The sequence below is a fragment of the Erinaceus europaeus genome, chromosome 5 (assembly GCF_950295315.1).
Source record: "Erinaceus europaeus chromosome 5, mEriEur2.1, whole genome shotgun sequence".
Lineage (NCBI taxonomy): Eukaryota > Metazoa > Chordata > Mammalia > Eulipotyphla > Erinaceidae > Erinaceus > Erinaceus europaeus.
The window spans coordinates 84,090,606-84,113,296 of NC_080166.1; the positions used below are offsets into that span (position 1 = coordinate 84,090,606).

Below are 22,691 nucleotides of genomic sequence, written 5' to 3' on the forward strand. Positions count from 1 at the left end.
CATCTGCTAGACTTGTCACCCAGATGCACCTGGAATCTTCTGTTTTGGAGAAGAAACGATATAGTGTTGGCCACCCATGGAGGCAGGCATCTTGAGATCTTGACTAGGAGACCATGGTGCCAGACGGTGTCATAGGCTGCTGTGAGATCAACAAAGACAGCACCCGTCTTTAAATTCTTCTGGAATCCATTTTCAATGTAAGTTGAGAGGGCCAGGGCATTTGCAAGACTGGCCAGCTCCTCATGGGGCGCGAGCGCTTCCACACTACGATCATCATCTCTGGCATTATGCTATTCCACTGCAGAATACTGTGCCCCAGTATGGTTTCATAGCCCCCATATCCACTAGGTCGATTCCAAATTATATTCCTCCATGAGGATAATTTCTGGAACCATCCGTTCCACCCCGGTTCCATGGCTTCCAGTTCTTAGCAACATCGCCCCGCCAGATATTCGTCGGGATGCAGCATCATCTAAGTTCATTTCCCACGTCTACGCTCGACCAGACCTGCCAATATCCGCGGATATCTTTGCCCACCCTGTCCAACGCTTGACGTCTCGTCTCCCAATCTGGTCCCCTACACCTACACTGAACTTCTCTGTTCCAGTCTCTTAGAAACAGAGTTGGCAGTCAGCTGAGGTAAAGAACAAACACCTCATCACAGACACCTGCAAGCGTCAACCCGGCTTTGACCTAGCACGTTATGATTGGGCCCTCCTCAATCACTATCGAACAGGCCACGGCCGGTGCGCCACTATGTTCCATCGCTGGGGAGCCAGAGACGACCCGAATTGCCCCTGCGGCTACAGACAGACTATGACCCACATAGTCAATGACTGCCACCTCTCCAGATTCAAAGGAGGTCTTGAAACTTTACATCAGGCTCAACCTGACGCTGTTGACTGGCTACGGAAGAAGGGCAAACGCTAGAAGAAGAAGAAGTATGATTATGGAAGCCATGTCACAATAAAATTATAACCAAAATTCTGTGTCCCACCCTTCTGATAACAACCATCTCTCTCAGAAAGTTGGAGAGAATCAATTTGGTTACTTTTTTCCCTTTGGGTTGGTCCAACCTCATTTGTTTTATTTATTTGTATTTCACATATGAACAAAACCATGTAGTGGTTTTATTTGACCACTTATTTTAATAAATATAATCACTTTCAGTTCTATCTGTTTACCCTGAGAATACAATATCATCATTAAAATTGCAGAGTAGTTTATTTTTTAAACAGATTTATTATTATTATTTTTATTGCCACCAGGGTTATTTCTGGGTCTTGACATTACAAATCCACCTTTCCCTATCACCCTTTTTTTCTGTATATTTCATTTGACAGGACAGAGAGAAATTGAGAGGGAAGGAGGAGGTAAAGAGGGAGAGAGAAAGATAGACATCTGTAGACTTGCTTCATCATTTGAAGTATGCCCCTCCATTTGGGAAGCGGGGTCCTTGAACCTGGGTCCTTGCGCATGGTGATACATGCATTTACCCAGTTGTACCACTGCCCAACCTCCTGCAGAATAGGTTTCACTGAACCTATAACCTAGAACTTCTTTTAAAATTTTATTAGTGATTTACAAGATTGTAAGATAATAGAGGTAAAGTTCCATATCCCTCCTACCAATGAATTTCTGTGTCCTCTCCCTCAGTGATAATCACCACAGTTCTTAAAGTGTCTTAGAAATGTTGTCCATTCCATTTTGATCCATTCTTCTGTCAATGGACATTTTGGTGACTTCCATAACTTTGCTATTGTGAATAATGTAGTTATGAATTTGGTGCAAACATCTCAATAAATTTGTGTTTGCGTGTCATTTGGATATATTTCTAGGAGTGATATCTTTTGGATCATGTGGTAGTTCCATTTTTATTCAAGGATTCTCTGCACTGCTTTACACAGGTGCTTCATTGGTTTGCATTCCCACCAACAGTGTAACAGAATTCCTTCTTCTCCACATCCCCACCAACACTTACCTGTTTTATTGACATACGCCATTCTTGCTGCTGTGTGGTGGCTTCTCTTTGGAGTTGATTTGTATTTTCTTAATGATAGCTGATGCGGAACATTTGTTCATGTAGTTGTGCGTCATGTGTGTTTCTTTAGAGAATTTCCAATTCAGATATTTTGTTTGTTTTTTTTACTGGGCTGTTTTGTTGTTATTGAGCAGTATATGAAATCTGTATAATATTTTCAGTACTTGTTCCCTGCCAGATATATAATGTGCAAGTATCTTCTTCCAGGTTCTTGGTTGCTTTTCTTTCATTGTGAAAATTTTTGTTTGTTTTTATGATGCATGTTTTAGTCTTATGTAGTCCTATTTTTTAATTCTTTGCCTTGGGTTTGAATCTTCAAATACAACGTTGGTGTTAAAGTTTAGAAGTGTTTTATCTATGTTTTGATGCATCTTATCTATACTTTATGTCCATTATCTAAGTACCTAGACCTTTAAACAATGTGGATATTATCTTGGTTTGAAATAAGGTTATTTTATAATTTTTGTCTGGGCTGACAAAGTAATCCCTCACACATTAAATAAATTAATTAGAAATTACTTTCTTACTGGCACTAAGTTAATCCACATGATTCCCTCTATTGATAAATAGAGAATGTTGTCAATTCAGAGTATCTTTGAGCTAATGATAATTGAATGATAGTTATTGTGGAATTTTATAATCATAGAAGGCATCAAATGAAAGCAGGTTAAAAAAAAAGAATTATGGGGGCCGGGCGTTAGCATAAGCGCACACCGCACGGAGTGCAAGGACCAGCTCAAGGATTTGGATTCGAGCTTCCAGCTCCCCACCTGTAGAGGATTGCTTCAAGGTCGGTGAAGCAGGTCTGCAGGTGTTTATTTTTCTCTCCCCATCTCTATCTTCCCCTCTCCTCTCCATTACTATGTCTTATCTAACAACAAAGACAGCTATAACAACAACAAACAACAAGGGCAATACCTCTAGGAGCAGTGGATTCTTAGTGCTGGAGCTAAGCCCCAGAGGTAACCCTGGAGGCAAAAAAAAAAAAAAAAAAGTGATAGTTACCAAATGGGAAGCTGATAAAAGGCAAAGACCTGCCATTTTATCCTATTGTGACTCCAGTAGGAGGGTGCTGTTTAATGCAAGCCCAATATCCATTTGTTTTCTCTCTTGTCTCACAGATATTATCCTGAAAACCCCAGGAAATGAACTATGGTATTTGCAAGTCAATATTTTTGCTCTCCATTTAGTATCATTCACATGTCAGCAATAAAAAAAAAAAAATCAATCTAGTGTGCCACAACCAAATGGAATTGTATATAACTTTTTCCAGCATATAGTAAACAAACTCTTGTAAAACTTCTAGTTTTATTATAAATATATATACTGTGTTATATTTTTGATGTAAAATTACCTTCTTACAAAGATACAATAAAAGAATTGAATATACATGCATATAAGCCAGTCATGGAATATGTGCTTATTGCCACCAACTCATCTCTTTTTTTTTTTTTTTTTTAAATATGGAACGCTTCACGAATTTGCGTGTCATCCTTGCGCAGGGGCCATGCTAATCTTCTCTGTATCGTTCCAATTTTAGTATATGTGCTGCCGAAGCGAGCACCCAACTCATCTCTTGATGGCTATAGGACTATGTTCTTTCAGTCTCTGAGGGGTGTTTGCTAATTGTTTTCAGGAGAAAACATCATTCCCTTAGAAAAAGAAGAACAGAACAAGAAGATAACTTTCTCTTAGTATACGATTACATACTGATAGGTGCATAAGTTCATTCCAGTTATCATAAACTTATCTTTTGTTGAAGATGTTAAGCAAAATATTAAAGAAAATGCTAACTTCTCAATAGCATCCTAGACCACTGTACTATGAAATGCACTCCCAAATTTATTGTTAATTCATGTAATGCAAGCCTAAATTGTTTAAGCAATTAATTCTTGGTTTCCTTTTACTTACATTGAAAATTACAAATATACATGGCTACACTCAGACATTCTGAAGATAAATTCTAAGTTAATTCATCCTTTTCCACCATCGTCACTGTCTTTTCATATTAACAGATGCCTTATTCATTCATACTATTCATGATCTCAAGTTAATATGCATTTCATCTCTCTCTAGTTCAATATCTTTAGATAAGTTTTCTTCTTTGTGTGATCTCATTTCTATTTTCTTTTTTAAATAAATAAAGTCTTTTCTTGTCTAATTTAATCTTTAGATACCTAACCAGAGTGACTAGTGATGGGATTCTCTTTCATACCTTCAGTGCTATTAATGTGTTGATTTTAAATAGTTCATTCCAAATTTCTTCCAAGTCCTTTCCTTTGTTCTGTTCATTTATCCTTTTTGCGGAATCATGAGCTACAGTTTACAAAACACGTTAACTTTTCATAGTAAATACAGTGAAGGTGACATTTAATTTTAACGAAAGTTGGTATAACAAACATTCCACTCCAGTGAAATAGTACAAAGCACCAGCTGGAGACCAGCTGTTGTCCTGTGTTCTTTGATTGTAGTGAAATCTTCCTACAACCAAATAAAGCAGATGCATCCTTGAAGGTTTTGATGAACTTTGAAGTCTTCACATCAAGTCTTTCATGCTCTACTTTATATTAAGCTAAAAATAAAAAAATCAGTTATCTCTTGAGGCTCATTAACAATGCTTTGAGGCTTTGCCAACAATTCAATTATTAATCAACAGATGGAGGCAATGTCACATAGGACTTTGGTCCTAATGACAATCCTTTGGTAGGGATAACCAAAGGTGTGTCAGTGATGTCCTCCTCAAAATATGGTCCTCATTAAGACACAAAAACATCTCTCTCTATATATTTATTTTTTTAATTATTCGAAAGTGATTTTAAAGATCTAGGACTTTAGATTCTGAAGATTCCTTTCAACTAGAAACCTGAGAATTAAAAGTCCTATGAGGCAAATTATTTTTTTTTAAAGTTACTTATTTTAATCAGAGAGAGATATATAGGGAAAGATATACAAAGAAAGGAAAACTGCTCAGCTTTGGCTTGTTGTGATCTGGGGATTGAACCTGGGACTTCTAAGCTTCAGATATAAGTCATTTGCATAACTATCATGCAGTCTTCCCAGCTCCAGACTTATTTTTATAGCTATAAAATTTTACGTTAAAAACTATAGTTTTACATTAATGAGCTATATTTTCTAATACATTGAAGTGTGTTCATAAAATTTTAGTCATAAAAATCAAGTCAATAATTTCAATACTATAGGTTGTTACAAGTGTCATAGATCCATGCAGATGTTGTAAGCCAAATTTATCTAAATACTTGCCTTTCATTGATTGGGTTGTACTCCATCATCACAAATAGACTTAGTTTCTAGATTCCTCTATAGACAAAGCATAACAACATTCATACCTATATTTCAAGAGCTTAGTAATTCCAATTCTATGTTGTTGAAGATACCTATGCTTTTTGAAGAGTTTTATAAAATTAAAGATTTTAGAGAATATAATTTCACATCCATACTGGTTATGTGTAACTCACCACATCCTTCACCAAAGTTTTTTTTTTTTTCCCAAGTATTTAACTGATTTATTTTTGGTAGAGACAGCAATAGAAAGAGAAGGGGAAGATAGAAAAGGAGAGGGGTGGCTTATGGCCATACCACCCTGAACATGCCCGCTTTTGCCTGATCTTGGAAGAAAAGGAGTGGCATAGAGGCACCATAGTACTGCTACTTCATTGCTCTTTTTTTTTTTTTTCTTCTTTTTCATTCAGGATTAGTGCTGGGGCTCAGTGCCTGCACCATGAATATACTGCTCCTGGAAGGCATTTCTTCCATTTTGTTGCCCTTGCTTTTTATCTTTGTTGTTGTTATTGGACCGGACAGAGAGAAATCGAGAGAGGAGGGGAAGATGGAGAGAGAGAGAGAAAGACACCTGCAGACCTGCTTCACCACTTGTGAAGTGACTCCCTCCCTGTGTGAGCTCAAACTGGGATCCTGTGTGAGTCCTTGCACTCTGCGCCATGTGCGCTTAACCTACTGTGCTACCCATTGGGCCCCGTTTCACTGTTCTTTAAGCTTTCTCCCTGCAAGCAGGGACCAGGGGGGTTGAAGCTGGATCTTTGTGCACTGTAACAAATGCACTCAACGTGATGTGCCTCCACTCAGCCCCTCTGCCAAAGTTTTATGCTCTGCTCCAGAATCCCTACTTGCAACACAGTAAGTCTCATAAAAATTCAAAAGGTCATTTGGTTACCATATTTTTGCAAGTTCATTTTATTTTTAGTCATTTATATCTCACATATAAATGAAACCATCCAGTAGTTGTCCTTCACCACTAATTCCATCTTCGCATAATAATATTCAGTCCTATCCATATTGCTCCAAATGATTTAATTTAATCTTTTTTGATTGAAGAATAGTGTTTTATATAATCCATGACTTACTTCTCCAGTATCTGTTGTTGGAAAGTTAGTTTGTTTCCATATTTTAGATATTATAAGTAGTGCAGCTATCATTTCATATTAGTTTTTCATGTCATTTGGACATTTGCCTAGGAGTGACATGACTGGATCATAATAAGGTTATCTCAATTTTCATATGCTTAAGGTCTCTCCATCCTGTTTTCTACAGGAGCTGCACAAGTTTATATTCCCACCAGTAGTTGACCCCCTTGTATTATCTTTTTAGTCTTACCCCCTTGTATTATCTTTTGATTTACTTCTGCAAGTAACACAGGGCGACACACCTGCATTTATATAATAAGGTTGTTTTTATTTTTAGGTGCAAAACATAGAAGTTTAAGAGACAAAATGCATTAATACGTGAAAAGGACATATGTCGGGACCAAGTCAGACTTAATACAGGAATGCAAGATTAATTCAATGTTATATATAATAATATAATGTAACCTGATGGAGTGAAAATATTGTCGGCATTCTTTTCCAACTAAATTTTACAGACATCTTCAATGACAAAAGTCCAGTTGCAAAGAGGATAAAAATAAAAATAAGTCAGTGAGGCTACAGCAAGTTGAAAAGTTTCTTCACAGCAAACAAATGCCCCATAAATAAACAAACAGCAACAACAACACCCAGAGATTCCTTATAGAATGAGAGATCTTTACAGATCTTTATCAGACAAATAGCTAATAACTAAAATATATAAAAAGCTCGCTAAACACATCCCACAAAAACAAATAACCCCATTTAAAGGTGAGGAGAAGACATGGAATATTCATCAAATAAGAGATCTTGAAAGGCCAGCAGACATGTGAAGAAATGCTCTAAGTCATTGTCTGAGAAATGCAAATAAAGACAGCAATGAAATACCATTTCACTCCTTTGACTGTCATATATCAGAAAGGGTAGTAACAAGATATTCTGGGAAAAGTTGGAGGTATAAGAGAACACACCCCTGCTGGTCGAATGTAAATCAGCCCAACTCCTGGGGAGAGAATTCGGAGAATTTTCAGAAGGCTAGAAATGGACCTACTTATGACATTGCAATATTTCTCTTATAGATATATTCTAAGGAATCAAACATATCCATCCAAAAAAGACCTATATATACCTATCTTCATATCAGCACAGATTGTAATACTCAAAACATGGAAGCAAACTAGGTGTCCAACAGCACATGAGAGGTAAAGAAAGTTGTGGTATATATACAGGACAGAATACTACTCAGCTATTAAGAATAATGATTTCACCCTCTTTACCTCATTTTGGGTGGAGGTTGAAGGAATCATGTTAAGTGAGACAAGACAGTAAAATAAGGAGGAATATGGGGTTATCTCACTCACAGACAGAAATTGAGAAATAAGAACATTAAGGGGAAAAACAAAGTAGAACTTGCACCACAGTAAAGGACTTTGGGGCTGGGAGGGGTTTTATGTTTCTTTCAGGTCCTGGTCCATGAGGTGGAGGAGGACCTAGGCTGGAGGTGAGAGTGTTTTGCAGAAAACTGAGAAATTTTACACATGTACCAACACTTTACTTAAACTATCGTTTCCAATAATAAAAATTAATTAAAAATTAATACTAACATGCCAAAATATAACCAAACATGAGTTGAATACAGATTTCCTAGGCCATTCTTTGACAATCTTTGTCCTGAAACCACACAACAAACAATAAAAGATACATTTTATTTTGTTCTGGGAGGGAATTAGTAACCAATAATGAAGAAATAAAAGTGAAAAACAAAAACAAACAAACAACAAAAACAATGTATTCAATAAGAAGTTGGTATGGTTGAATATTTTAGTTTAGTTGCTGCTCAGTTCTCTCAATAATGATGTCTTGTATATGCTCTGTGTTTGCTGAATTAGTAGTTGTTCAAACAAATAAATGAATTATTAGATGTCTAATCAAACATTTTCAAATATCTATCCATGCAGTAGTAACATAAAATGAAAATAAATAATGCATCCTTTTCTTTTAAAGTTGGAAATAATCTTATATATTCTGTGAAAATATAAAAAACAAAGCAAACCCCAGAAGACTACATAATGATTAAGCAAAAAGACAATCTGCTTCTGGCAGTAGACACTCATGTCTGAGTCTCTAAGGTCCCAGATTCAATCCCTTACACCACAGTAAAGCAGAGATAAACTGCACTTTGACCTTTCATTGTATCTTTACTTCTGTACCTCTTTATTCATTATTGGAATAAAATAATTAAAATATTTTAGAAGTTTTTAAAAAGCAGATGTGATGTGATTCCATCTATCTATAGGAGAAAACAAATTATATATATGTGACAATCATCTTGTAAAACATTTTCTCATTATGTGATCTAAAATGTAGTAGGGTCAGATTCAAGCTTTATCCAGTTGATTTAGTAGTAAAAGCTGGTCACACACTTAGTATAATGTATATGTCACCATGTGTAAGGCCCTAGTTTTAAACTTGTCCATTGTGGGGAAAGGCCTACTGTCCGGGAAATTCAGGCCATTATCTCCATGAGAGTCTGAGAGGATCCACCTCGAGCCCCCTCCTCACAGGAGGAGTGGTAGGTGGGCGCCCATTCAACAACCATGGATGCTGATGGAATTTTCCAGGCCAGGGACTTTCTTGCACATGATCCCTCATTCTCTTCTGAATAAAGGCCATGAATTAACATATATGGCCAACTGAAACCCACAGCAAATATCCTGGTCTTGCTCAACTTCTGCCTTGCCCCCTGTTCTGAGGTGCTCATGATTTACCTTTAGAGGTAAAGCACCTGCCTGTGCATGGTGAGCTCATGACCAGACCTTATATAATAACTTCACCAGATAGGTCAAAACTTAACCCTGTATTGTGTATGTGGCTTGATGATTATCTTAACCTTTTCCTAACCCTTGAGTATATCTACCTGCTTGTACCCCCAAATAAATGGGCTGTTCCCTGAAACATCTCCCGAACGCATGGTCTCTCTTCCTTCCTGTGCTCACCTCCGTCCTTCGGGTCTTCTTCTTGGACCTCCAGGGGCCACCTCGACCTCCATTGCCAGTAGTCAGGGAGGTGGAGGACCGAGAGAGACCCACAGTCCTTAATTGCAGAGGGGGCACTTCATGAGCAATAGAGCAGTTCTGTACCTATTTCCATCTATATCTCCATCTCTTATTCTCTGTCAAAAAGAAAGAACAAAAGAAAAATAACTACCAGAAAGTGTGGATCCCTGAAGATACCATGCCCAACAATAATCTTGGTGGCATAAAAAAGGGGGGGACTCTTAAGTAAAGTCATTTTATTACAAATCTATAGGGGAAAATGTAAGTATAATATATATATGCATATATATATTTAAGGGGATATCTGGAGAACTAGGTGAAAATAAAGAAATTTAAAAAAGAAAAAATAATACTGGACAGAGGTAGATAGCACAGTGGTTATGCAAAGAAACTCATGCCTGAGGCTCTCAAATCCCAGGTTCAATCCTAGTCACCACTATATGTTTGATCTGAGCAGTGATACAGTAAAAAAAAAATAATAATAGTAAAATAAATAAATAGAAAAATTGAACATTGCAGAAAGTTTTTAAACATAAAATCAAGTAATTTTTCAAGCTGAAACACACACACAAAAGAAAAAAAAGTACAAAAATATGTCTGACACTAACAAATTATTTGACTTTTGCACAATTAAAAATTCAAAAGAAGGAAAATGAGAAAAAATTTAATGACAGGGGGAGAAAGGGAAATATACCACAGCACACAAGCTGCCTTCATAGCAATAGGATCCAGAATATAAGAATATCATCACTAAAAATCAGGTCACCTTATCATTGTATAGACTATATTAGGAAATGCCAATTTTGTACAGCTTCTTTATACAAATTTAAGGGGGGAAATATATCCTCGTATATTTTGTTAAGTAGCAAAAAGTGAATGCTAGAGATGAATGAATAATTCTTCCTGGATACCTGTGTAAAAATATTAATAACATGTTAGAAAATCAAATCTAACAGTGCATAAAAAGGATAATGCATATGACCAAGATTCAGCTCAGGAAGTCAAGATTATTTTAAGATTAAGAACATTATCATATGACCTGCTGTATTAACTAAGAGAAAAACCTTGTAATAATCTACGGAATCACAGAAAATAAACAGTATCCATTCATGAAAGTAGCTCTGTATAGAAGAAGGTTGTGAGTCTTTCTTCCTGAACTAATACCTATTATAAAATTCATAAAGGATTTTATGTATAACCTATAAATGATTCTTAAAATTTAATAATTAGGATCATTTGAGAATAGCTGAAATATTCACCAAAGAGATATGGATTTCCAATAAATGGGAAAATATTTGTGGATGCTGGGATATTTGGGAGAACTACTCTAGTTTCCAGTGGAAGCAATGGGGACATGGAACGATGGTGATGAGGACAGTGTGGAACTACACCCCGTTATCCTATAATTTTGTAAATCAATTATTAAATCACTAATGAAAAAGAAAAATGTAAATTAAAACCACCATGATAAATGTGTTAGGCTATCATTTTAAAAAAGACTGGCCATATTCACTTTTGCAAGAATAGTACACTATATTGTAATAATGCAAAATATTGAAAAATGTTAAACGTCAGTTTAATGTTATTTCCTCCTTCTTGTCTAATTGGTCTGTTATAATTGAATCCATTAGTTCCATTAAATAGGATTCAAAAAAATCAATTTGTTGTCTCAGTTTCCTTTTCTTAGGTCTTGCTGTTCTTGAAATGTCAGGAGGGTTCACAGACAGCACACATTTCACTAGATACTTAGTGTAATTCCACCAGAAGTTATGCTGCAGTCTCAAATTAATTAATGTGACCCTGATACAATTTGTTACACTACAGATTAAAAATCTCAGTACAATAATTTCACTTGTGAATCTCTCTGTACTTTCAAGTATTAAAGTGATTACATATCTGAGTTGAATTATGATTGCTAATTTAAAGTGTTTAAATACTAGTAATTTTTTAGACTGTTAAATTTAAAATTAACTCATTGTCTCATTGATTTCTTTTCCCTTAACTATCTCATTAAAATCATGAAACGGAGTTGGGCGGGTAGCACAGTGGGTTAAGCACACGTTGCGCAAACCGCAAGGACCTGCCTAAGGATCCAGTTTGAGCCTCCAGCTCCCCACCTGCAGAGGAGTCACTTCACAAGCGGTGAATCAGGTCTGCAGGTGTCTATCTTTCTCTCCCCCTCTCTGTCTTCCCCTCCTCTCTCCATTTCTCTCTGTTCTATCCAACAACTACAACAATAAAACAAAAAGTGCAACAAAAGGGAATAAATATTTTTTAAAAATAAAGTGATGAAACAGTCACACTATTATTTTATTTGGAAGTATCATCCTGGTCACTTATTGCAAAAAAAAGAAATAAATATAAATATATATTGATCAGTGGGACGTTTATGCTTATAAACATGCATTTGTTTCCATTTATTAAAAAGGACATGCAATGTCTTTTTTTTTAATGAGGGTATTTTTTTTTGTTATCTTTTTTATTTATTGGAAAGAGACAGCCAGAAATCTCGAAGAAAGGGGGTGATAGAGAGAGGAGAGAGAGAGACACCTGCAGCCCTGCTTCACCACTAGCAAAGCTTTGAGAGGCTTGAACCCGGTCCTTGTGCATTGTAATGTATGCTCAAACAGGTGTGCCACCACACAGCCCCTTAAAAAGGACATACAATTCTTGTATCTATGTAATACTGCAAAAATGAAGCCTCAAGGATTACAAACTTAAAATATTAGCTGGATGCCCAATTTTTACTTATTGTATTATTAACCTCCATCATATTGACAGCAGGGGATACAGAAACAAAGATTAATTTCTTTTTAAAATATTTAAGTTTTTTAAATTTACTGAATAGAGAGACAGAGGGAAATTGAGAGGGAAGGGACTGATAGAGAGAACAAGAGACACCTGCAGCACTGCCTCACCACTCATGAAGCCTCCCCTCTGCAAATGGGGGCCGAGGACATGAATCCAGGTACTTGGTGATGGTAACATGACCAAATGGACGCACCCACCACCTGAATCCCCAAACCCCAAGGATTACTTTCAAACATGAACTAATCCTTGATAGTGTTAACAGCATAGTAGTTTTGATTCCCACTGATCTCAGTGAGAAATTATTAGCTATTTCTAGATCATATGAAAACATTTTTTAAAATCCGGTTGTATCACTTTCAACTTAATTGCTATATTTATACCAAACTTCTTAAAATTTTAATTTATTTTTCAGAGACAGATAAATTGAGAAGAAAAAGGGAGATTGAGAGTGAGAGAAAGAGGGGAGTTGGGCAATAGCACAGCAAGTTAAACGCAGGTGGCACAAAGAATAAGGATTGGCATAAGAATCATGGTTTGAGCTCCCCCCAGCACCCCACCTATAGGGGAGTCACTACACAAGCAGTGAAGTAGGTCTGCAGGTGTCTATCTTTCTCTCCCCCTCTCTGTCTACCCCTCCTCTCTCCATTTCTCTCTGTCCTATCCAACAATGACATCAATAACAACAATACAACAATAACTACAACAATAAAACAACAAGGGCAACAAAAGGGAATAAATAAATATTTAAAAAAATGAAATAAAAAGACACCTGCAGTAGTTTCACTCCTCATGAAGCTATCCCAGCATATAGGGGCAAGGGGATTGAACTAGGGTCCTTGTGCACTGTAATGTGTGCACTCAACCAAGTGTGTCACCATCCAGCCTATTGCACCAACTTTTTTTTTTTTTTACATCCTGGGTTATTGCTGGGGTTCGGTGCCTATACTATGAATTTAATGCTCCTGGAGGCCATTTTTTCCCTTTTGCTGTTTATCGTTGTTGTGGTTATTATTACTGTTGTTATTGCTGTCATCGTTGTTGGCTAGGTCAGCGAGAAATCTAGAGAGGAGGGAAGACAGAGTGGGAAAGAAAGACACCTGCAGACCTGCTTTACCACTTGTGAAGCAACTCCTTTCCAGGTGGGGAGCCAGGGACTTGAATCGGATTGTTTATGCCTGTGCTTGCGCTTTGCATCAAGTTCGCTTAACCTGCTGTGCTAACGCCGGACCACCTGCACCAACAATTTTAGTTGACTAGGCTGCTTATGAACATGAATTATGAAAGGTTTCAAATAATTGACTATTTAATTTTTTGTTTAATATCTTATTTTATATGCGTTGGAACAAGTTGCTACATTATAAATCTTCTTAGTTAGAATAAGTGCTATAAAATAAATACATGGTAGTCATGTAGAAAAATATAACTGGTTTACACTTAAGGTTGTCTATAATATAAAAGCATGCTCCACACAAAAGAAGACTGATTAAAATATTATCTCAGATTTCTTAAGAATGACTGTACAGTTATTTATTATTTTCTGATAAAAGTTTTATCTTGTTTTTTTTTCCCTTTGGTCTCAGTATAGCCTTCTGCTGGAACTGTTCATTGCTTCCAAAATGAAATATTGTACTGCAAATAAATATGGAAAATGTGATGTCTTAGACACAAACAATACACAGAGAGAATATAAATGAAAGATAAAAATATTAAAGGACAGGAAATTACATAAAACTCTGAAAATAAATTTTGTCTTTTGTAAATCTCTTTTCCTATGGTATGTTATACTGTAAAGGATACAAAACATTCTCCCTAACAAGCGTTTAGTACTACCTATTCTAGCAAAGTTTTTTTTTCCCCGTGATATTGACTCCTTGGAAAAGCAATTTGCTTTGTGGAATAAAAACGAATAGGAGAATCCAGACTGAGAAATCCAATTTTATCTGCAGAGGCACAAAGCTGAATGCTTTCTATTTTAATGACTTGACAACTTCTATTTCTTTATACAAACATCATGTAAGGAATGAATACAACTGTCAATAGAGGTACAATACAGCCTCTAAAAAGTAGTGGCATCTTTTCTGTAGATAGTTCTTTACATGAGCATATATTGGATTTAAGTTCATAGAAATAAATTAGAATCTTATCAAGTTGTACACATTTCATAAAAATGAGCTATATTATAAATAATGTGTCTTTGAAGAACACTACATTTCTGAGCAAGGTCTAAACAAATTTTATGTAGTATATAAAATATTCACATGCTGTGTACTTTCTCTATGGACAACATGATGGAAATGTTATTCATGTAGGAGACAGAGATAAAGAGAGATCGAGAACAGGGCATGGTGAAGGACAAATGAACATTGTCTTAGTAAAATTACTAACAAGTATTGGAGGTAGTCAACTCTAAGTGAGTTATCTGCAACATAAGAAGTGAGAGTAAGTGTCAGTAGTAGTAGAAAGAAAGAATAAAAAAAAGGTAGTCAGGAAAATATTGAAATGTTTTGCAGAAACTGGATAATGGATCAAAACATTTAAAAAAATGGAGTTGAGGTTTTAGATCAAACTTATACTTCTTAAAAAGCCACGTAAAGTGACCACTGCAGACTACATTATACCCCTGTTTCATATTCTGACATTGAGTAATTAAATTTGTGATATAATTCCATTTGCTATTATAGTTTTGACTTTCTTAAATTGAAGAATTTAACTGACAGCTCCTGCACATGTGAAATCAATTTTTTCAGAAAAGCCTATTAGGTTGGGACTGGAAAACTCTTTGGAAAAGAGGATACCTGTCATGATATATTATTTTAAGTTATGCATATTTATATTAAAGATATAAGAGAAATTAAAGTTATAGATTACATTTTTATTTCAAAGTTAATGGATGTACATGCCTTATGCAACTCAGAGTTCTGTTTTCTAAAATAATTGGGGAGTACATATATTGGTTTTCAACTCAGGTTTTTATTTTGTACCATATGCTAGATTTAGATGACCTATTTCTCATCAGATGCCAAATTTTATGCAGAACTAATAGATAATGTTCGAATCCCTTAAGGCTTTTACAAAATGTAACCAATAGTATATTATTTGTAATTTACTGTTGATAGAGAAGCCATTGGCTGCTGGAAGGTCTAGAAGAGAAAATTTACTTTTTAGAATAATTTCATGTTATTGCTTTCCTCTCCATTATTATCTTACTCTCTGTCTACTTTGATAAAATTTAGGGAAGTTATTCACAGACAGAATATTTTTAAAATGTGATTAATAATTTCACTATCCTTTTTTATAACAATGTTCCTTTTTTAAAAAATTTTTATTTATAAAAAAGAAACACTGACAAAAAACAGGATAAGAGGAGTACAACTCCACACAACTCCCACCACCAGAACTACATATCCTATCCCTTCCCCTGATAACTTTCCTATTCTTTATCCCTCTGGGAGTATGGACCCAGGGACATTATGTGGTTCAGAAGGTGGAAGGTCTGGCTTCTATAACTGCTTCTCCATTGAACATGCATATTGGTAGGCCAATTCATACTCTCAGCCTGTCTCTTTCTTTCTCTAGTGGGGCAGGGCTTTGGGGAAGCAGGGCTCCAGGACACAATGGTGGGGTTGTCTGCCCAGGGAAATACAGTAGGCATCATGTTAGCATCTGGAACCTGGTGGCTGAAAAAAGTGTTAACATATAAAGCCAAACAAACTGTTGACTAATCATGAACCTAAAGGCTGGAATAGTGCAGACGAAGAGTTGGGGTCTCCATTTTGGAGATAGCTAGTAGACATATTTTAGTTCTATTTCAAAGGGCCTATAACTATACTAGTTTCATCCCGAGCCTGTCATCTGATATGCAGGTATATCTAAGTTATTGTCTGGGGAGATAACTGCATGGCTGACAAAAGGACCAGAAAGCCGAATCAAGGAAGAGAATAGCTCCCAAATATGGGAAAGGTGTATAAATATTGTTGGCTGTAAACCTCATCAGTTTGATCTGATTTGGTGCCCGTATTCAGCTTCGGAGCCTATGTAACCTCTGGATCTCTGTAGTTCTAACCTCACATTCTGTGGTCATGAGTAGGAACGTTTAAGCCTGTCCCAATTTCAGGACCCATCTTCCTCAGGTGGTAGTTAGAATATGTAAACCAGCCTCCCTTCAGAGTATGGAACATTCTCTACCATTATTGATGCATATTAAAGTCAAGGTCCTCTCGGGGTCGACGTAGGGGCCTATTATATTGTTCCTGTTGGAGACGATTGGTGACAATGTAGAGAGGGATCTATTTGAGCTCTAGACCCATGATGTCTGTTTGGGAGTCTCAGGACTGCCTGACTAGGGCCCCAGATGATGGGGTGGCCTGACAGTAACTAAAGAGTCATCATTAAAGTATGCCCCCAACTCTTCATCTGCAGTATTCCAGCCTTTAGGCCCATGATTGGTCAACAATTTGTTTGGCTTTGTATGTTAACTCTCTTGTCAACCACCAGGTTTCAGATGCTAGCAGGATGCTACCAGACTTCTCCAGACAATCCCACCAATGTGCCTTGGAGCTTTGCTTCCCCAGAGCCCTTCCCCACTAGGGAAAGAGAGTGACATGATGGGAATATGGATCAACCTGCCAATACCCATGTTCAGTGGGGAAGCAATTACAGAAGCCAGACCTTCAACCTTCTGCATCCCACAATGACTTTGGGTCCATACTCCCAGAGGGTTAAAGAATAGGAAAGCTATCAGGGGAGAGGATGGGATACAGAGTTCTGGTGGTTGGAACTGTACAAAGTTGTACCCCTCTTATCCTATGGTTTAGTCAATGTTTCCTTTTTATGAATAAAAAAAATTAAAAAATGGGGAATAAGAAGTATGCCAGTTTCTTGCTCTTATTCAGCTTTTGTAGTCCTTTGATAAGGTTAGCTTTGGAGTGATTGAGAGAAGTATAATGGGAAGTAGGTAATATAAAGATGTTCTTATAAATGGAATTTTTGTTGCTATTATTGTTGGATATAATATAGACATTGTAATGCATCAATATTAGTTACACTGTTCAAGATTTTATACTTGAGTAACATTAGTTATTTTGAATTCATTTTGTTGTAGTGTTACAAGTTCACAAGTCACATTTTAAATAACTTCTCCAAAGGGAAAGGTTTCTATAACTAGTATAGTTTATTTTTAATTTAAAATTTTTATTTTGTAAATGTTATTTTTTAATTAATTAATTAATTATTATTCTATATATAGAGAGGGAGGAATTGAATTGAAAGGTGAGGGGGAGATAAGAAAAACTCTACTTCACACCATGTGAAGCTTTCCTCCTGCAGGTGGAAACCTGGAGCTTGAACCTGGGTCATTGCACACAGTACTGTGTGTGCATAATCAGGTGCACCACCACCTGACCTCATATAGTTTATTTTTTAAAAATCAGGCATTTTAAATTTCTTTGAAAGTTTGGAAACATTCTCAGTTGAGCTTGTTACAATTGAAATTTTTCTAAGCTTTGCTTATTTACACGTTAATTTTGCTTTACTATGTGTTGTCTTCGTGTCTTCTCTTTTTTCTTGACATTTCCTTTCTTAATTATGAATTCAACCTGTTATTTTAATGGTCTGTTAGGTGTATAAATACACATACCTTTATTTACTAAATTCTGTCACCACATGTACATGTGTCTCTTTAACTGATTTTCTCTTCTACTAAAAACATGTAAAGGATATGTGATTACAGATGCTAGAATCATGAATGACTTTTTATTCAGTTTCTTTTATTCCCATAACTTCCAGTTGTCTTGACTATGAGTTTAGTTTATGTTCAGTAATAAACTATATAAGCTAAAGTTCAGTGCTGTTGATATTATTCATCAGTGAGATTTCAGTTTGCCACATAAAAGTGAAAATTCCTAAAAATACTTGAATATATTATAGTATTTGATGATTCTGTGGTGTTCTGTAGTTGTTAAGAAAATTACTGAGGTTTGGAAATCTTTCTTACAGAGGATATATATATATATATATATATATATATATATATATATATGTGTGTGTGTGTAAACATGTAGAAATTATAAATCTGCTGACTAGAAATCTATCAATACATAAAACTGACTTATATTGTACAATTTACTCAAGAATGCTAAGTAAATTCATCACCATACAACTTCACTCAAATGTGATATTAAGAAATGGGATAAAAGACATACTTTAAATAAACATTATTAATAAAGCTTTAAAGGACATAGTTTTTGATCCAGAAGATTGATCAGATTTAGAATACTGGACTTTCATGCCTTATTCCCTGGAGGTCCCCTGTTCAAACCCCAGCACCAACATAGACTAGGGCTGGGTGGTAGTCTGGTCTTGCATTATCTCTCTTTTATTATCTCTCATGAATAAATGTATGATTTGGGGGTCATAGAGATAGCTCACCAAGTTGGGCACATAAGCTGTCAAGTTTGAACCCTACTACCACAAGAATGCAACAGCACAGAAGTGCTGGTGTTATGATGTTGCTTCCTTTCTGTCTCTACATGAATGAAAATCTTGCCCTGGATGTAAATGAAATCACACATGTGTAAGGCTCTGACTATATACATGCACACTTAACACACACATAACACACACACACACACATTTTTAATTAGGAAAAATGTTTTAATTTAAAACTCTGTTATAATCATTCTTATTACCATAGCTTCTATTTAAGGCATATGCTCATTTGATAAGCGTTTATTTAAGGCATATGCTCATTTGATAAGCATTTTCTCAGGTATTTAAACTGTATTTTGAATGACATTAGAAAATAGTCATAGGTACAGATGTGACTTAGAAAGAAAGAGAAGGCAGGGCCATAGGAAAAAATATGGACAAAAAGATAGAAAGATGATAGATGATAGATAGACAATTAAAGAAGTATAGAAATTATAGAAATAATAATCAACCTATATTTTGGAAGACTTTGGGAGAATCACTGAAGTTCCAATGGATGGAATGGGTACACAAAACTCTGGTTGTGGGAATGATGTGGAATTGTACCCCTGTTACCTTTTAATTTTTAAACCAACATTAAGTCACCAATAAAAATCACATGGTCAAAATTTTTTTAAAACTGCATTTTGGGGGGCCAGATAATGACCCACCTGGTTGAGCACACATGGTACAATGAGCAAAGAGTCAGGTTCAAGCCCCTGGTCCCCACCTGCAAGGGGAAAGCTTTGAAAGTGGTGAAGTAGTGCTGCAGGTGACTTTGTCTCTCTCCCTCTTTATCACTTCCTCCCTCTCAATTTCTAGCTTGCCTCTAGCCAATAAATAAGTAAAGATGATAAAAACTTAAAACACAAAATAAAAATAATTTTATTTACTCCATATTACTGTCAACATCATAATGACATTCATTGTTGAGAGAGGAACATAACTTCTGTCACCATTTGGAAAGCCGAAAACAATTAGTGCACTTGATATTTGAAAGTGCACCAGCTCAGAATATGACATACTCTTGGGAGTATTACATATTCTGCACTGTACAAAAAGGCTGACATCATCCTGGGAATATTGCCAAAAGATATTTGAAGTGTCAAATGCTAAAGAATTTTAGTGTCTGCTGACAGTCTTTGATTTCTCTTATTTGGCAAGTGTATAAAGAGACTGCGTATAAAGGATAAATATACTTTAGAACCTCAAGCATGCATCCAACATAGTTAATGGCTGGTATGACTAATATACAGTTTTATTTCCTAAAGACTTCATTCCAAAACACATAAAGATTGCTTTAAAATGAACACGCAGTATATGGAATATAACGTTTTAACATTTCATAAACATATTTTGAATTAAAAGACTTCTTAAATTCTCCTTTAATCTCAAATGTAATTTAGTATATTAAAACACTGAAACTATATTCTTAGTGATTTACCCAAACTAATTATATAGCCATGCTAATAATTTTTGTATTATGCAACAATTATAAATATGATTATATTCTGATATTTCTTAAATACATTTATTTTTTGTCATTTTATTAGAACCCTCAAGTAAAACCCACGCCCCAAGAAAACAACAGTAGATATAATAATGATACATATGGTATATTTGTCTCATAATTCAAATAGTTTCTATTCTAGATACAGTAAAAAGAATAACTTTTGACACATTAGCTTATTCCATAAATATTGATTTCAAAACCCATTTCACAGTAAGAGAGTTTGTATGTTTACATCCATTTCCTTTGCAGAAGTAAGCTATGTCTTATTTAGCTTAAATATGCATCCTCCCTTATTGTTACTAAGAATGTGTATTTGTTATCTTCGTTATATAGAATAAAAATATAGTCACTTGTTTCCATTCAAGGTAATGATCTGGGCTATAGTTTGTCATTGCTTTTATATATACCTGGTCTTATGCAAGACTGAGTTCTAGTTTGTTTTTAATAAATGTGTAGTTATCTGTAAGATAGCTTACCTGGTAAAGCATCTGCTTTGTCATGTCAATGACCCAGGCTTGAGCTCTAAGAGTACAAGAGTGTACTTCAACACTGGGGGCAGCTTCAGTGTTGTGGTGTCTCTCCTTTCTGTGTCTCTGTCTCCCTGTCTGTCTTTCTGTCTATATGTCTGAAAAAGTCTGGTCTCATAGAACAGTGAAATTTCAGATGTACGAGACCCTAGCTGGTCTCTCTTTCCCTCTCCACATACCCATGAATAGCAATATTTCATGATTATTTTTTTCAATTGTGCTATATCTTGTTTCAAGAACTTAGTTGTACTATGCAGCTATCAAGAACAATGAACCCACCTTCTCTGACCCATCTTGGACAGAGCTAGAAGGAATTATGTTAAGTGAGCTAAGTCAGAAAGATAAAGATGAGTATGGGATGATCCCACTCATCAACAGAAGTTGACTAAGAAGATCTGAAAGGGAAACTAAAAGCAGGACCTGATCAAATTGTAAGTAGGGCACCAAAGTAAAAACCCTGTGGTGAGGCATAGACATGCAGCTTCCTGGGCCAGTGGGGGGTGGGAGTGGGTGGGAGGGATGGGTCACAGTCTTTTGGTGGTGGGAATGGTGTTTATGTACACTCCTAGCAAAATGTAGACATATAAATCAGTAGTTAATATGAGAGGGGGAAAATCAATTGTATGTCTCAAAGATTTTCAAAACACAAACTGAATCTTTTTAATATTATAGGCTGTGTATTTGATATAAGGACTCTCTCAAAAGCCTAGACCAAGTAGATTAGAAGCATCCAATAGCACAGCTATATACAAGATACTGGATACTGTACAGCAAACCCTAACAAAAGGACTTTTTTAACCCAATTAACAAATAATGTGATGATAACATTAACTATCGATTGTCTTTTTGAACCCTAAGACAGCAGGAACCTCACATCTCCACTATAGAGCCCCTACTTCCCCCAGTCCTGGAACCTTTGGATAGGGCCCACTTTCCCGTATGTGTCGCCCAATCCATACCAAATAATATTGCATCCGCCGATCACAACCTAACCAACGCAACGATTGCCACCTCAACATGCTTCACCTCAGACTGTGTCCAGAGACTTCACGAGTGGAATGACAACCCTTCAGCTTCATTACTCAGGTGAGACCTTTCCTTTTATAGTACACTCTAATTTCATCTCAGGTGGTTCACTTTCTAACAAAGTCCCATAACCTAGATATACACCAGTTTCTGTGAGAGAGAGCTTATGTTCACACCTATCCATAAACTACTGCAAAATATATACCTGAAAGCAGAAGTACACTAGAGTTTGCAGTGAGTACCTTCCTAACACTTCCTCTCCACTATTCCAAGCTTTGGGTCCATGATTGCTCAACAATTTGTTTGGCTTCGTATGTTAACTCTCTTTTCAATCACCAGGTTCCAGATGCCATCAGGATTCTGGCCAGGCTTCCCTGGATTGAAGACCCCACCAATGTGTCCTGGAGTTCCACTTCCCCAGAGACCCACCCTCCTAGGGAAAGAGAGAGGCAGACTGGGAGTATGGACCGACCAGTCAACACCCATGTTCAGCGGGGAAGCAATTACAGAAGCCAGACCTTCTACCTTCTGCAACCCTCAATGGCCCTGGGTCCATGCTCCCAGAGGGAAAGAGAATTGTGTGGGGTTGTACCCCTCCTACCCTGTGGTTTTGTTAATTGGTCCTTTCTTAAATAAAAAATAAATAAATAAAATATCTTAGTTGTTTAGAGGTAGCACTATATAACATATAAAAGGGGACAAGTTAAAATAGCATTACTTAATATAAAGATGGGCCAAAGAGATAAATCACCAGGTAAGACACTTGGATTATCTAGTGCTAGGCTCAGGTTCAAGTGTTGATACCACATGTCTGTCTGCCTGTCTGTTTTTCTGTGTTTATCTGAATGAAAAAAACAAACAAGCCATAAAATC

At 36.2% G+C, this 22,691-nt stretch overlaps 1 non-coding gene across 1 annotated transcript; it reads right to left on the reverse strand.

The window, feature by feature from the left end:
• Positions 1-3,498: 3,498 nt before the first annotated feature.
• LOC132538788 (U6 spliceosomal RNA) lies at positions 3,499-3,605 on the reverse strand. Its single transcript, XR_009550111.1, has one exon. It is a non-coding gene; the product is annotated as a U6 spliceosomal RNA (small nuclear RNA).
• Between the last annotated feature and the right edge of the window lie 19,086 nt (positions 3,606-22,691).